Below are 16,802 nucleotides of genomic sequence, written 5' to 3' on the forward strand. Positions count from 1 at the left end.
TGAAGACGTTTAAAACGGAATCTGTGTTCCCCTCAGATGTTCTTGGTCGTTCGCTCCTCCCTTTATCCAACACTGTCCCTCTCTCCATAAATTTTTTGTGCCATGTACAGATTGAAGGGTGCAATGGTAGATCTATTCCATTATTCATTCTGAAGTTTCGTTGAGTCTGAACATACGATTTTGTCTCAATAAACCAGGACACACATTGTGCCTTCTCTTGAGTGGTTGCTATTTTATAGAGGTTGAGTTCCTTCGATCAACAGAGTATCAGAACACAAAATTTAAGTGTATGTAAAAGGTTTAGTAAACAGTGAGTACAATAAAAGAAATTTTGTTAAAATATTTCAACAACTGCCATTGTAATAAAATTTTGAAGTCGTAAAGGGACTTCATGGACACCCTAAAAATTTCTCACCCCCCCTCTCTCCAATCTCCCCCCTCTCTCCAATCTCCCCCCTCTCTCCAATCTCCCCCCTCTCTCCAATCTCCCCCCTCTCTCCAATCTCCCCCCTCTCTCCAATCTCCCCCCTCTCTCCAATCTCCCCCCTCTCTCCAATCTCCCCCCCCACCTCTCTCCAGTTCCCCCCCCCACATTCCCCCCCTCCCCCCCACTCTCTCTCTCTCTCTCTCTCTCTCTCTCTCTCTCTCTCTCTCTCTCCACTATCCTTCCCAACCCTCCTACCATAGTATTCCGCTGTCCACCGAACCTACACAATATACTCGTCCATCCTCCTGCCACCACCTAATCCAGTCCGGTCACAAACATCACCTATCCCTTCAAAGGCAGGGCTACCTGTGAAAAACCAGTCATGTGATTTACAAGCTAAGCTGCAACTTATGTGATGCGTTCTATGTAGGCATGACAACCAACAAGCTGTCTGTCCGCGTGAAAAGCCACCAACAAACTGTGACCAAGAAACAAGTGGACCACCATGTTGCTGAACTCGCTACCAAACATGATATCCCTCATCTTAATGACTGTTTCACAGCCTGTGCCATATGGATCCTTCCCACCAACACCAGCTTTTCTGAATTATGCAGATGGAAACTTTCCCTGCAATACATCTCACGTTCCTGTAACCCTCCTGGCCTCAATCTTTGTTAGTTGCTGTCCTCGCCCATCCAGCCCCCTTCCTGTTCCAGCACTACACAGCCATTATTTCACCGCCACACCCAGTCTTTTGATTTCTTTTATTTATCTCCTTTCTGCTACTTACCCCCTTCCCCCTCTGCAGCTTCTCTCCTGCCATCCGTCTAAACTGCAACACTTGACTGTCTGCCACTCCCACCATACTATCGCTCCCGCTCCCCACCCCATCCTCCTCCTTACCCCCACCCAGTCGCCACTCCCATCATGCACTGGTGCTGCTATTCGCACGGTAGTCTCAGCTCTCCGAGTCTGCAGGTGTGTGTGTGTGTGTGTGTGTGTGTGTGTGTGTGTGTGTGTGTGTGTGTGTGTGTGTGTACTGGTGACAAAGGCCTTAATGGCCGAAAGCTTTAATCGTGTGAATCTTTTTATTGTGCCTGTCACGACTCAGCATCTCCACTATATGGTAAGTAGCAACTTTCCTTCTATGATATTTTTGCAATAAGTGATACAGTGCAGTGTGTTCATGAAAGTGAACAGCAAGGTAGCGTAATGTTTTGGATTACGAACAAGGTATGAAAGTAATGTTTTCTGTGTCTAAAAGTATCTGCAAGCCTTGCAGCAAACCCACTCAATACAGCTGCAGAAGACATGATGTATGAGAAAAATGACAAAAAAATTGCAGAAAATATGCCAGAAACAGAGGCAACAATTGTAAAACCATGCTGTGACATATAGTAAATATGTGTAACTCAGTCTAATATTTTCTGATTGTGAATTTTTAAAACTATGTCCAGTGAATGGATATCTCGTACCATCTTGAACACTTTAATAATAATAATAATAATAATAATAATAATAATAATAATAATAATAATAATAATCAAAATGGCTATGTTCTAATGATATCTCTTTTTTTTCACTTCCTGCTCCTCCACCTCTTGGCCTGTTGTGGTCTTGTCAAGAATTTCTCCTTATTTGTTTTCATTGGTCAACCTATTAACCATAAACAGTTGGTGTGGTGGTGTCACATGGATTTTGGAATCCACCTTGAGCTCATTCATAGTAGATATTTCCTCAAGTCATTCAGGTAGTCAGGCCCAATGAAAAGTGCTAATCTGATAATTTTTTAGACTGCTTGTATCAGGAGCTGTAATGGCGGAGCACTTCAGGAAAAACTTGCAGAATATCTTTAATGATTTTCCGGGTCATGTCATTGTAAAGGGTGTGACTTGAAATTGCCAGGTACAGATTGGGACGGAATGAAGAATGGTGCAGGCTCTGACAGTTGACCCTGAACTTGAATAAATACAACCTGTAGAACATATATAAGTAAAGAAATTCACTACTGTGCAATGAGACTGTAGACGACAAACTGCTGGAAACAGTGTATGGGGGGCAATCCATATGATGTGGTCCAGTGATGGTTGCTTCACCATTTTTAAATATTCTAATTTTTTATGTGTGATTTCCCTATATTTGAGAAGTTCAAAATAACTTTTTTAAATAATTTATCTTGGACCTTTACCAAATTGTGGCCATTTTTATTTGTAGGCATGTGACGATTTTTCAGTCTGGAGACATTAGCGGAAATTTGGATCTCTCTGCACTGGGTTAAGTTAACAACATTGCAATTGGCATGATAGTTTTTAGAAAAGTGTCCTCTACAACATTGTCTGTTACACAAAGTACCCTAAATTCAAAAAATAACCAGTCAAAATGACGTCCAAAGTTTGGTGTCCAAATTTTCAAAATCTACGTTTTAGGCCTGAAAATAACAAACAATGAGTGATTTATGAGTGTCTATTTTTACCTATTGTTTGATATCATACACTGCTAGACTCATATAGAGCAAGAACACTTAAAATTGTTCCCTTAATTTTTTATGAGTTTTTGAAATTTGAAAATTTCATTTTTTGTGAAGTTTGTGGTTAGTTTATCTCAAGTGGGACTGAATATAAAAATATTATTTCTGCTAAGTTTTTACCCTATATGAGAGCAACGTACTGTAAAAATTTCAACATTGATACCTGACTGTGAACAAAGATATGAATTTTTGAAAATGAGAAGATGCCTATTTAAATGGTTTATTGTTTAATTGTAATAAAATTTAATTGTGACATATATTTAGTTAACACTACCACCAAATAGTCACTTTGGTTAGTGGTACTAGAAGTACCCTCCACCACACGCCTTTAGGAGGCTTGTTGTTGTCTTCAGTCCTGAGACTGGTTTGATGCAGCTCTCCATGCTACTCTATCCTGTGCAAGCTTCATCATCTCCCAGTACCTACTGCAACCTACATCCTTCTGAATCTGCTTAGTGTATTCATCTCTTGGTCTCTCTCTACGATTTTTACCCTCCACGCTGGCCTCCAATGCTAAATTTGTGATACCTTGATGCCTCAGACCATGTCCTACCAACCGATCCCTTCTTTTGGTCAAGTTGTGCCACAAACTTCTCTTCTCCCCAATCCGATTCAATACTTCCTCATTAGTTATGTGATCTACCCACCTAATCTTCAGCATTCTTCTGTAGAACCACATTTCGAAAGCTTCTATTCTCTTCTTGTCCAAACTAGTTATTGTCCATGTTTCACTTTCATACATGGCTACACTTCCTACAAATACTTTCAGAAAAGACTTCCTGACACTTAAATCTATACTCAATATTAACAAATTTCTCTTCTTCAGAAACGCTTTCCTTGCCATTGCCAGTCTGTATTTTATATCCTCTCTACTTCGACCATCATCAGTTATTTTCCTCCCCAAATAGCAAAACTCCTTTACTACATTAAGTGTCTCATTTCCTAATCTAATTCCGTCATCATCACCCGACTTAATTCGACTACATTCCATTATCCTCATCTTGATTTTGTTGATGTTCATCTTATATCCTCTTTTCAAGACACTGTCCATTCCATTCAATTGCTCTTCCAAGTCCTTTGTTGTCTCTGACAGAATTACAATGTCATCGGCGAACCTCAAAGTTTTCATTTCTTCTCCATGGATTTTAATACTCACTCTGAATTTTTCTTTTGTTTCCTTTATGGGTTGCTTAATATACAGATTGAATAACATCGGAGAGAGGCTACAACCCTGTCTCTCTCTCTTCCTATGATGTAGATCTAGGAAACTTTATATTGCTTCTGGAAAGCTGTGAACAGCTTCTACTATCTCAGAAGGTTCTCCTAAACCAATACTATTTCACAAAATTAATTTATAAGCCATATTCTTTTGTGGTTTTAAACACCAAAGAAAGCTGCCGAAAAGTCACATCCTAACTCTTTGCTGGTATTATGTCGTCCAAATGAAACTTCCTTGAACTGGAACTGTCACAGATGAAGTATACTTTGGGATTTCTTCTTAAACAGAAACATGTGAAATCCAAAATTAAGGTCTAGTGTGTGAAACGTGCAGGCATCCTGTAGTTTGATCTAAAAATCTTCTGCAAGAGGCTATGAAAGATGCTCTTTCACCATGATTTTAAGTTTCTGCTATTTGTCCAGATACGATACTCTAGATTTTTTTCCTGATTTACGTCAACATTTGCGTGAACTTGGTTTTTTTATTCATTAAATTGCAGCTGGACTTGATTGTCAGTAGTTTCTTTCTCTCCTGGTAACAGTCTTCTGGATCTCCTATGTTAGTTGGTGTTCTTTCTCTGCTGAATGTAATTAGTCATCAGATCTTCTATGCTTTGTCACTAACAGTGCTTAAACATCCAATCCTGGTTTTTCTGCTACATGGATACACACAGTGATCTTACCCTTCTCATTCCCTTCTTTATTAAAACTTCAGTTTAGTCTAGAAGACCATTGTTGGTTACCATATGTGAATTCATAGTGTCTCCAGAACCACATAAATGCGTGTTCCAACTTTCACATCAGTCTCAACAGCACCTGTAAAATACGCTTGGAAAGAGACAGTTTTTCAGAAATGTTATCCAGATTACAATGGTTTCTTGCAATCTTGGAGCACCTGTTGTCTCTCAGACATACTGTCATATGATTGCCACAGTCAACTGAGAGGCAAAGACACTGGCAGTGTCTTTGTCTCTCAGCTACTTCTTCTTAATTTTTAAATTTTCTATTGTCAATACTCTTCTTAGCAGCTTTTGCATGCATTGTAACCTTTTGATTATTCTTCTTTTTCCCACATTTGGACGGAATATGGTTGAAATTCAACATCTTTCCCCCACTCTTAAGTCACTTGACCTGTGGCCCTTGGTACCACAGTTGAAACACTTACTGTTTGGATCTCAAGCTGCACTTTTGGTGTTTCTGCTGCTCGAGTCTTTAGCAGGGTGCTGGTGTCTGCAAAATTTCTATTTCTGTGATTTTCATGATTTTCATGATTTCTTTTTAGTAGTGGATTCACAGCTCTTTCGTACTGCCTCATTTTTCCCTTAAAAAGTTTTTAATGTCACCAAAAAGCAGAAATTTTATGCCTGAATTGTCTTCTCTCCCATCTACTTTGTACTGCAATAGCAATGCAGCCCAGGGTCTTCGCTACATCTGTACTCTGTAAGCCACCTTTCAGTGTGTTTTGGAGGATACTTGTGGTACCACCATTTGCCCCCTCCCTGCTCTGTTCGCAAAGGCGCATGGGCAGAACAATTGCCTGTGAACTTCCATATAAGCTCTAATGTTTCTCATTTTATAGTAGTGGACATTTCACCAGCCCTATATAGAAGGATGTAACATAACCCTCTCTATTATATGCAATGCCTGTCTTGCTGCAACTGCCTCTGGAGTTTGGTGAGCATCATCATATGACACTCTCGCATCTACTAAATGATGATGTGATGAAATGTGCTGCTCTTCATTTTATCTTCTCTATTTCTTCTTTTCCCCCCATGAACCATGGACCTTGCCGTTGGTGGGGAGGCTTGCGTGCCTCAGCGATACAGATGGTCGTACTGTAGGTGCAACCACAACGGAGGGGTATTTGTTGAGAGGCCAGACAAACATGTGATTCCTGAAGAGGGGCAGCAGCCTTTTCAGTAGTTGCAGGGGCAACAGTCTGGATGATTGACTGATCTGGCCTTGCAACATTAACCAAAACGGCCTAGCTGTGCTGGTACTGCGAACGGCTGAAAGCAAGGGGAAACTACAGCTGTAATTTATCCCGAGGACATGCAGCTTTACTGTATGATTAAATGATGATGGCATCCTCTTGGGTAAAATATTCCGGAGGTAAAATAGTCCCCCATTCGGATCTCCGGGCGGGGACTACTCAGGAGGACGTCGTTATCAGGAGAAAGAAAACTGGCATTCTACGGATCGGAGGGTGGAATGTCAGATCCCTTAATCGGGCAGGTAGGTTAGAAAATTTAAAAAGGGAAATGGATAGGTTAAAGTTAGATATAGTGGGAATTAGTGAAGTTCGGTGGCAGGAGGAACAAGACTTTTGGTCAGGTGAATACAGGGTTATAAATACAAAATCAAATAGGGGTAATGCAGGAGTAGGTTTAATAATGAATAGGAAAATAGGAATGCGGGTAAGCTACTACAAACAGCATAGTGAACGCATTATTGTGGCCAAGATAGACACAAAGCCCATGCCTACGACAGTAGTACAAGTTTATATGCCAACTAGCTCTGCAGATGATGAAGAAATTGATGAAATGTATGACGAGATAAAAGAAATTATTCAGGTAGTGAAGGGAGACGAAAATTTAATAGTCATGGGTGACTGGAATTCGTCAGTAGGACAAGGGAGAGAAGGAAACGTATTAGGTGAATATGGACTGGGGCAAAGAAATGAAAGAGGAAGCCGCCTGGTAGAATTTCGCACAGAGCATAACTTAATCATAGCTAACACTTGGTTCAAGAATCATAAAAGTAGGTTGTATACATGGAAGAATCCTGGAGATACTAAAAGGTATCAGATAGATTATATAATGGTAAGACAGAGATTTAGGAACCAGGTTTTAAATTGTAGGACATTTCCAGGGACAGATGTAGACTCTGACCACAATCTATTGGTTATGACCTGTAGGTTAAAACTGAAGAAGCTGCAAAAAGGTGGGAATTTAAGGACATGGGATCTGGATAAGCTGAAAGAACCAGAGGTTGTACAGAGATTCAAGGAGAGAATAAGGGAACAATTGGCAGCAATGGGGGAAAGAAACACAGTTGAAGAAGAATGGGTAGCTCTGAGGGATGAAGTAGTGAAGGCAGCAGAGGATAAAGTAGGTAAAAAGACGAGGGTTGCTAGAAATCCTTGGGTAACAGAAGAAATATTGAATTTAATTGATGAAAGGAGAAAATATAAAAATGCAGTAAATGGCAGGCAAAAAGGAATACAAACATCTCAAATATGAGATCGACAGGAAGTGCAAAATGGCTAAGCAGGGATGGCTAGAGGACAAATGTAAGGATGTAGAGGCTTATCTCACTAGAGGTAAGATACATACTGCCTACAGGAAAATTAAAGAGACCTTTGGAGATAAGAGAACCACTTGTATGAACATCAAGAGCTCAGATGGAAACCCAGTTCTAAGCAAAAAAGGTAAAGCAGAAAGGTGGAAGGAGTATATAGAGGGTCTATACAAGGACGATGTACTTGAGGACAATATTATGGAAATGGAAGAGGATGTAAGTGAAGATGAAATGGGAGATACAATACTGCATGAAGAGTTTGACAGAGCACTGAAAGACCGGAGTCGAAACAAGACCCCTGGAGTAGATAACATTCCATTGGAACTACTGACGGCCTTGGGAGAGCCAGTCATGACAGAACTGTACCGTCTGGTGAGCAAGATGTATGAGACAGGCGAAATACCCTCAGACTTCAAGAAGAATATAATAATTCCAATCCCAAAGAAAGCAGGTGTTGACAGATGTGAAAATTACTGAACTAACAGTTTAATAAGTCACAGCTGCAAAATACTAACGCGAGTTCTTTACAGACAAATGGAAAAACTAGTAGAAGCCGACCTCGGTGAAGATCAGTTTGGATTCCGTAGAAATGTTGGAACACGTGAGGCAATACTGACCCTACGACTTATCTTAGAAGCTAGATTAAGAAAGGGCAAACCTACGTTTGTAGCATTTGTAGACTTAGAGAAAGCTTTTGACAATGTTGACTGGAATACTCTCAAATTCTGAAGGTGAAGGTGTCAGGGGTAAAGTACAGGGAGCGAAAGGCTATTTACAATTTGTACAGAAACCAGATGGCAGTTATTAGAGTTGAGGGGCATGAAAGGGAAGCAGTGGTTGGGAAAGGAGTGAGACAGGGTTGTAGCCTCTCCCCGATGTTATTCAATCTGTATATTGACCAAGCAGTAAAGGAAACAAAAGAAAAATTTGGAGTAGGTATTAAAATTCACGGAGAAGAAATAAAAACTTTGAGGTTCGCCGATGACATTGTAATTCTGTCAGAGACGGCAAAGGACTTGGAAGAGCAGTTGAACGGAATGGACAGTGTCTTGAAAAGAGGATATAAGATGAACACCAACAAAAGCAAAACGAGGATAATGGAATGTATTCAAATTAAATCGGGTGATGCTGAGGGAATTAGATTAGGAAATGAGATACTTAAAGTAGTAAAGGAGTTTTGCTATTTAGGAAGTAAAATAACTGATGATGGTCGAAGTAGAGAGGATATAAAATGTAGACTGGCAATGGCAAGGAAAGCGTTTCTCAAGAAGAGAAATTTGTTAACATCGAATATAGATTTATGTGTCAGGAAGTCGTTTATGAAAGTATTTGTTTGGAGTGTAGCCATGTATGGAAGTGAAACATGGACAATAACTAGTTTGGACAAGAAGAGAATAGAAGCTTTCGAAATGTGGTGTTACAGAAGAATGCTGGAGATTAGATGGGTAGATCACGTAACTAATGAGGAAGTATTGAATAGGATTGGGGAGAAGAGAAGTTTGTGGCACAACTTGACTAGAAGAAGGGATCGGTTGGTAGGACATGTTTAGAGGCATCAAGGGATCACAAATTTAGCATTGGAGGGCAGCGTGGAGGGTAAAAATCGTAGAGGGAGACCAAGAGATGAATACACTAAGCAGATTCAGAAGGATGTAGGTTGCAGTAGGTACTGGGAGATGAAGCAGCTTGCACAGGATAGAGTAGCATGGAGAGCTGCATCAAACCAGTCTCAGGACTGAAGACAACAACAACAACATTTCTTCTTTTAATGCTTTCATAAGCCACTTTCTTGCTGAATTACATTTTCTTAAGATTCATTCCAATGACTTTTAGCCTGTCATTTAATGTTCTGACAGTTATTTTTATGAAGTATTGTAGTGTTTCGAAAATTTCTGCGCAAATTTCTACCGTCTCGAACACACAATATTTTAGAAGTGAATGTGGGACGATAGAATTCTGCCTACTGCGCATCACATGTTTGTGTGTGGAGGTTTGAAATTGTTGCGAGAAGAATGTAGACGAGGCGGTCGTAAGACAACAACAAATACTTGTCGGGTGAAAAAATGGTTCAAATGGCTCTGAGCACTATGGGACTTAACATCTTAGGTCGTCAGTCCCCCAGAACTTAGAACTACTTAAACCTAACTAACCTAAGGACATCACACACATCCATGCGCGAGACAGGATTCGAACCTAAGACCGTAACGAGTCGGGTGATCCATGGATTTTTTAGTGAAAGTGTACAGAAGAACCATGGAGCTTCTATGTTGTTCTGTGCTAATTGTCAGTGACCATTGTTATAATAACGAGAACATTTGAGAAGGTTCTCGAAAAACTCTTCTCTTAGCCTTGTTGAAGGGAAGATGTGTAGTATGGTTCATGTTGAGACTGGACATGGTGTTTAAGCCAACTTTTTCTTATATGTAAATTAGTTTGTTTCTAGCATTTTAAGACACGAGAGGCTTCAAAGCAGTATATATTTATATGAAGTGTGATATTTGTAATATGTCTGAAGTTCAAATATGTGGTGTTAGTTGAAGCAAATGAAACTTTGTACATCTACTTATTTTTATAAGTAGAAAGAGTCTTTAGAGATTCCTGTACCTAGCAGCATACTTCGGAGAAGAAATGAGTTTGCCGCAGCAGGCTAGCCAGCGAGGAAGGTTGGCCGAGCATCTCAAGTAAGTCACCTTGTAAAAGAAGTGGAAGTTTGGGTATCTAATTCGCACTTAAATCATCGTCCAAAGCCATTAGAATGTGGCGACCAGTGAGAAACGACTGAGAAAAACAGGAATTCTAAGACCGAAAAATGAGGAAAGAAGCTGTGTTATGTTGCCATAGCAACTAAACCAAGTACCACAAAGAATTTACTCCGAGACAACGGAGCTTGTGCGAGTATTTGAAGGAGCAAAATTTTGAATTGAGAAATAGAGAAGATTCCAGTGTGTTTCTCTAAGAAGAAATATGCCTAGAACACTTTGATTAAGATTATCTGGAGTGAGGAGTGTAGAGCGAGCGGGCGCGGGTGCGCGTGCGCGCGCGCGCACACACACTCTGCGGGGATGCAGACATGTAAACCAACATCCGACAACACTGTCACCAGCTGCTGTTCACCGGTGCTGACCTGCCTCCACATCACTCTCCATTGGATGAGCGTTAAAAAAAACTTCATTGTTTTAGTACAAAGTGGTACAAACTGTTCAGTTAACTTCATTAGTGTAGTTACCATACTTAAAGTTAGTTAAATGCTTACAAGATCAAAAGCTTGCAAGAATATCGATAACTTAAGACAAGACGAGGAAACTCAAGAACCAGCTATGGCTATAAAAGTTAGTAAGAAAATGCCTGACTGGTCCGAGTTAGTAAATTTAGTCAAAACTCAAGATGTGACTCTAAAGTATCCGCACCTTAGCAACTACTAAGCTCTTGGCTATGTGAGTTAATTGAGAATTTATTGATTCTAGTTTTTCACTTAAAGACTGAATTTGACACCTTAAAGAGTAATGTAGAAAATTTGAAATTGGATTTAAAGAATGAATTGATTAGTTCCTTGACTATTCATGTAAATCAAATGTTTACTGACTTAGCCGGAAACAGAACGATAATTTTCAAAATTTGACAAAAAGGTTAGAATTTGAATATAGAAGACAAATGTAATAGTGTAGAATCAGAGCTTAATGAAAAGTTAGAATCCTTTGAAAATTTGTGCAATGTTAAATTTAATCCTGTAAAGCAAGGGTTGACTACTTTGAAAGAGAGTGTCGGTAAACAGGATAATTAAATGCCAATAATCCAATCACAATTTACAGGTGTTAATACACGAGTAGACAATGTGGAAAGGAACTTCAAAGAGAGATTAGTGAACTGTGATATCATAAATATAAGTAGTTTGGAGGAACAGGTTGAAGAAATTATAGATCAAAAAGTTGGAGCGACTAACATCCATAAATGTATCGTCTCTTTGCAGTAAGGAGACTTTCAAAAGAAGCTTAAAGAAATAATGGTTTCCCGGTGCAAAAGAAAAGTTAATATCACATCCATGGGACCCGGGCGGAATAATATTATCCCCCACGGTCGTTAACATTCGGAGTTAACGGGTAGAGTGATGACCATTGGGTCCTGAGTTGTTTCCGGTGTTTCTTCCAAAATAGTTTTCCTTCACTGAATTCCTTTCAAATTTTAAACTATTCAGTCATCTGTTCCTAACACCTTAAACTATCCTATGATCATAGTGCTTAGAAAACTGGATAAGACTAAAAGATAAAGAAAACTTAGGAGAATAACAGAATAAGAAAGAAAATGATGTAGACATAAAATAAAATGAATAGTACATTATATTTATGGATAATATAATATGAGGTAAATAATTAAACAACATGATACCATAGTGTACATATTTTCTATTTTGTATAGAGTATTTTATACCCTTTAAGAGATGTGATGTAAGTGGGAGGGTTTGTTTAGGTTTTGAAAGGGGTGGGTATTGTAAATAAAAGCATGGTTTACAAGATCAAATAAATCATGGCTAACACAAACAAGTGTTCCGGATTCTTCAACATTTGCCGTTTCCGTAAGGCTGCTAAGACTTTCTTCAGGGACCTCAGTGGTGAAGGTGGGAGCGTCCATTCTGTAGGAGATGATTTAACACCAAACCACCTCCTGCATCTCACTCAAGTACCTGAGGGGTAGGGCTCCTGGGGAAGGGAGGGGGGTGGGAGGTTTTCCTGTCTTTGGGGCTATCTTCTTTCTCTTCTTAGATCTTAGCAACCATGTATAATTTTTCCCCCCTTCCTTCTGATATGAAGACACCCGAACTCCAAAAATAGAGCCTACTTGTGAAGATTTTTTATGTACCTCGACAACACAACCATCAATTCCTCCCTCATCTCAACATCCTGTTTCCAAGAAGGCTCATAAGAAACCAAGTTCCTCTCCTTCTTCGCCACAGCGTGTCTCATCTACAGCGCCACCTGGCGGTAACCGCCCTCGACCATCTTGTGTGTCGCCAAGGTGCACTGCTGGCAGCCGATCTACCGACTGATCACTGGTGGCAGGAGCTGCCCCCAAACAACCTATGGATCAGGATCTTCTGCCTTTGGCTGGATGCTGTTCCACACTGTCGGCTGCCAGCTCTCAGCAGTCGTTTAGTTGAGAGCAACTGTGATGAGATTCTTCCCTTCACTGTTCACCCTATGTCAATTATCCATTGGAATATTCACGGCATTAGAGCCAATCGGGATGAACTGTTGATCCTCTTACAATCCTAATTGCCGGTCATCTTCTGTCTTCAGGAAACAAAGCTGCGTCCCCACTATGGCCAACTGTATCTGCTATAAGCAGTTACGTTTGCAATGCCGTCGCATCATCTGCGATAGCAAGAAGCCAAGCTGGGACTTCTTTACTTCTTTGCCAGCTCTTTTAACACCTTCACTGCCTACTCAGAAGTTGAGAGTCGAATTCGACGGTTATCTGGCATGCGTAGTTTCTCCCCGATTTCTGGGCTCACTGTCGCGCATAATACCTTAGTGGACCCCGTCACAATTTCTAACTCATTGAGTCAGCACTTTGCTGAGATTTTGAGCTCTTCAAATTACCCACCAGCCTTTCTCCCGAACAAACCTACAGCGGAAGTGCGACCACTTGCATCTCCTCTCAAAATAGCAAAAGCTATAATACTGTTTTCTCCGTGCGGGAACTCCAACACGCACTCCCTTCTTCTCGCTCTTCTGCTCCAGGACCGGATGGTATCCACATCCAAATGTTGCTGCATTTATCGTACCATAGTCTGCATTACCTCCTTCACCTTTATAATTGAATTTGGACCGACAGTACTTTCCCCAGAAGATGACGCGAAGCTAGTCCCTGTTTTGAAACCTCAAAAGGACAAACATCTCCCCTCTAGCTATTGCCCCATTTTTCTCACGAGTAGTTTGTCAGGTTTTGGAGCATATGGTGAATTGCAGTTTAGCCTGGTGGCTGGAGCCCCGAAGCCTTTTAACACCTGCCCAAAGCGGTTTCCGAAAGCATCGTTTCGCAGTTGGCCATCTTGTTGCTCTCTCCACTTATATCGTGAACAATTTTCTCAGGAAATGCCAAACGGTAGCAATATTTTTTGATCTGGAGAGAGCACATGATATCTGTTGGAGGACAGGCACACACTTCTCTTGGGGTTTCAAGGTCGGCTGCCCCTTTTTATTCGTTACTTAATGGCAGAGCGCACATTTAAAGTGTGGGTGAACACTACTCTTTCCCATACTTTCTCCCAAGAAAACGGGGTACCTCAGGGCTCCATGCTAAGTGTTGTACTGTTTGCCATCGCCATAAATCCAGTTGTGGATTGTCTCCTTCCTGATGTCTCGGGCTCCCTCTTTGTTGATGATTTTGTGATCTACTACAGCTCTCAACGGACCAGCCTTATTGAAAGACATCTTCAAGGAATTTTCAATTGCCACCACTCTTAGAGCATCGAAACCGGCTTCTGCTTTTCTCCCAGTAAGACCATTTGTGTCAATTTTTGGTGTTGTACGGAGTTTCTTCTGCCTTCTCTACATCTAGGCCCTGTCGACCTTCCATTTGCGGACGTCGCTAAATTGTTGGGTCTTGTGTTTGGCAGAAAACTATGCTGGTCCTCCCTCGTTTCCTATCTCTTGGCTTGCTGTCTGTGGTCCATCAACACCCTCTATGTTCTGAATGGTACCTCCTGAGGAGTGGACAGAGTGGTCATTCTCCACCTATATCGCACCTTAGTGCGCACGAAATTAGACTATGGAGCACAGTTTTCTACTCTGCTCAGCCATCTATTCTTGGGAATCTCGCCTCTGTCCGCCAATGTGGATTGTGTTTAGTGTTGGAGCTTTTTACACCAGCACTGTGGACAGCCTTTATGCTGAGACTGCTGACCCTCTGCTGTCCAATCGGCGAGCTGTCCTTCTGAGTCGTAGCTAGCCATCTGTCTTTCATGCGTGCTAATCCGGCCCATGACCTTTTTTTCAACGCCTCCTTGGATTTAGGGTATGCAGGCCGCCCTTCCTCTCTACTACCACTGGGAGTCTGCTTCCGTCAACTACTATGTTCTATTTCCTTCCACTTTCCTAAAACGTTCTTGACAACTGGGGCTACAGCACCGCCTGAGCTCCGTCTCCGGACCGGCCTGCTCCGTGACCATTATCAGCTTCCTAAGGATGGTACCCCTTCTCTCATTTATCATCAAGCATTTGCTGCTTCTTGCACACATATGAAGAATGCCACATTTATTTGCACCGGTGGCTCAAAAACATCATTTGGTGTTGGGAGTGCCTATATTGTTGGTGACACCCCCAATCGATTTCGGTTTCCCGACAAGTGTTCTGTTTTTACTGTGGAGCTTTATGCTGTACTCCATGCTGTCCAATACATCCGTCGTCATCAGCAGATACAGTGTATTATATGCTCAGATTCGCTCAGCTCTGTCCTCAGTCTCCAAGCTCTTTACCCTGTCCACACTCTGGTCCACCGGATTCAGGACTGCCTCCACTTGCTCCACTTGGGGGTCGTATCTGTGGCATTCCTCTGGATCCCAGCACACATTGGTACCCGTGGAAACAAGCGGCCGATATAGTGGCCAAGGCTGCAGACTCTCTTCTTCAGCCTGCTGTTCGTATGGTTCCCTTCGCTGTTCTTCAGTGTTTTTTATGTCGTTGTGTTGCCTTTTTATGGCACACACATTGGTCTACACTTACCAATAATAAATTGCAGGATATGAAAGCTCTTCCTCCCGAACTCGTCGTTGGGAGGAGGTAATTTTAACTAGACTCCGGATAGGGCACTGTCTTTTTAGCCATCGACATCTTTTAAGTGGCGATTCTCCCCCTGCTTTGTCCCCATTGCTTTCAACTGTGGATCGTGAGACCTTTTACTTGAGTGCCCCTATTTTACTCCACTATCTACAGCTGTTGCCTGATATAGCTTCCATTTTAGTAGATGACACGCGCTCAGCCGATCACATCCTCTAGTTTATTAGTGTCAGTGAAATGATGTCAGTCATTTGAAGCTCTTTTTGGGGAAAATGCCCCCTTCTATAGTGGTTTTCTAAGCTTTCCTTCTGTTTTTTAGTTTCCCCACTCTGAGTTTCGCTCCAATTTTGTTTTCTTCTACCTTTCCCTAAGTCACAGACCGGGTTCTACTGACTGTAGCATTTTTGCGCAAAAAAAACCATGAGAATGGAAAGTAGATTACCCATGTGTCACGAACAACTGAAGTTAACGATTTAAAATAAGGAGAGAGTCCTTATAATTCCTAAATACTAAGGAAGCTGAGTGAACCACGAAGAAATGCTCATGTCTGGATATCAAAGTAAAGTGAGAACAATAAAGAAATGAATAGCTAAAGATTGTTCTAGAGAAAAAAAAAGATCATGGTTGAAGTGAAAGATGTTGTATAAACATGTGTAAGAAAAGTATATTGTTATGATATGAAATGTTGTTATGAGCGATATTATTTACATAATGATTGTGTATAAAATATTGTGTGTCCATTCGGAGGGGTTGGGGGGGGGGGGGGGGGATATATAGTGTTACGAGAATTTCTATGTAAATTCTAGAACCATTCAGCCCTCTACCGTCTTGAACACACAATATTTTAGAAGTGAATGTGGGATGATATAATTCTACCTACTGCGTGTCACGTTTGTGTGTGCAGGTTTGATATTCAGTTGCGAATAGAAAGTAAATGTGGCAGTCGAACAGCAACGACAAGTACTTGTTGGGTGATCCATGGAAGTTTTAGTGAAAGTGTACAAAAGAACCATAGAGTATCTATGTTGTTCTGTGCTAATTGTGTCAGTGACCATTGTTATAACAACGAGAACAGTTGAGAAGGTACTCTTGAGAAAAACTCTTCTCTTAGCCATGTTGAAGGGTAGATGTGTATTATGGTTCATATTGATACTGGACATGGTGTTTAAGCCAGCTTTCTCTTATAATTTGCAGCAATCATGTGGACGCAGGGAGAACTATGCTTCACTTCTATCATCTCTTTCTGTATCAAAATGTTTCTTAGTTTTGTTCTCTACTAAACATAGTCTTTTATCATTACCCATTTGAACTGTATTTTCTTCTTCATCATCATTAGCAGCACTTGGCAGTCACTTGGATGTATGTTTTAGAAAGCAGTACCGGTAAGAAAGAACAAGGCAACTAATACCTTGGAAACTTGTCAACTCTCTTCTATCATAGCTTTGTATAATGTTGGTCTCGTAATAAGACAACAAATTGCACAAAAAACAGTTTTTGGGGTAATGTAATTTTGTAATTTTTGAATGATACCATCAATTCCACTGCCATGAAGATATCT

The 16,802-nt window shown here is 40.9% G+C and overlaps 1 protein-coding gene across 1 annotated transcript in view; it reads left to right on the forward strand.

Moving 5' to 3' along the window:
• LOC126353906 (glutamine-dependent NAD(+) synthetase) overlaps positions 1–16,802 on the forward strand; it is a 190,750-nt gene that overhangs the window by 31,788 nt on the left and 142,160 nt on the right. The window lies entirely within an intron of this gene.

Source organism: Schistocerca gregaria, chromosome 3 (assembly GCF_023897955.1).
Source record: "Schistocerca gregaria isolate iqSchGreg1 chromosome 3, iqSchGreg1.2, whole genome shotgun sequence".
In the NCBI taxonomy this organism is placed as follows: domain Eukaryota; kingdom Metazoa; phylum Arthropoda; class Insecta; order Orthoptera; family Acrididae; genus Schistocerca; species Schistocerca gregaria.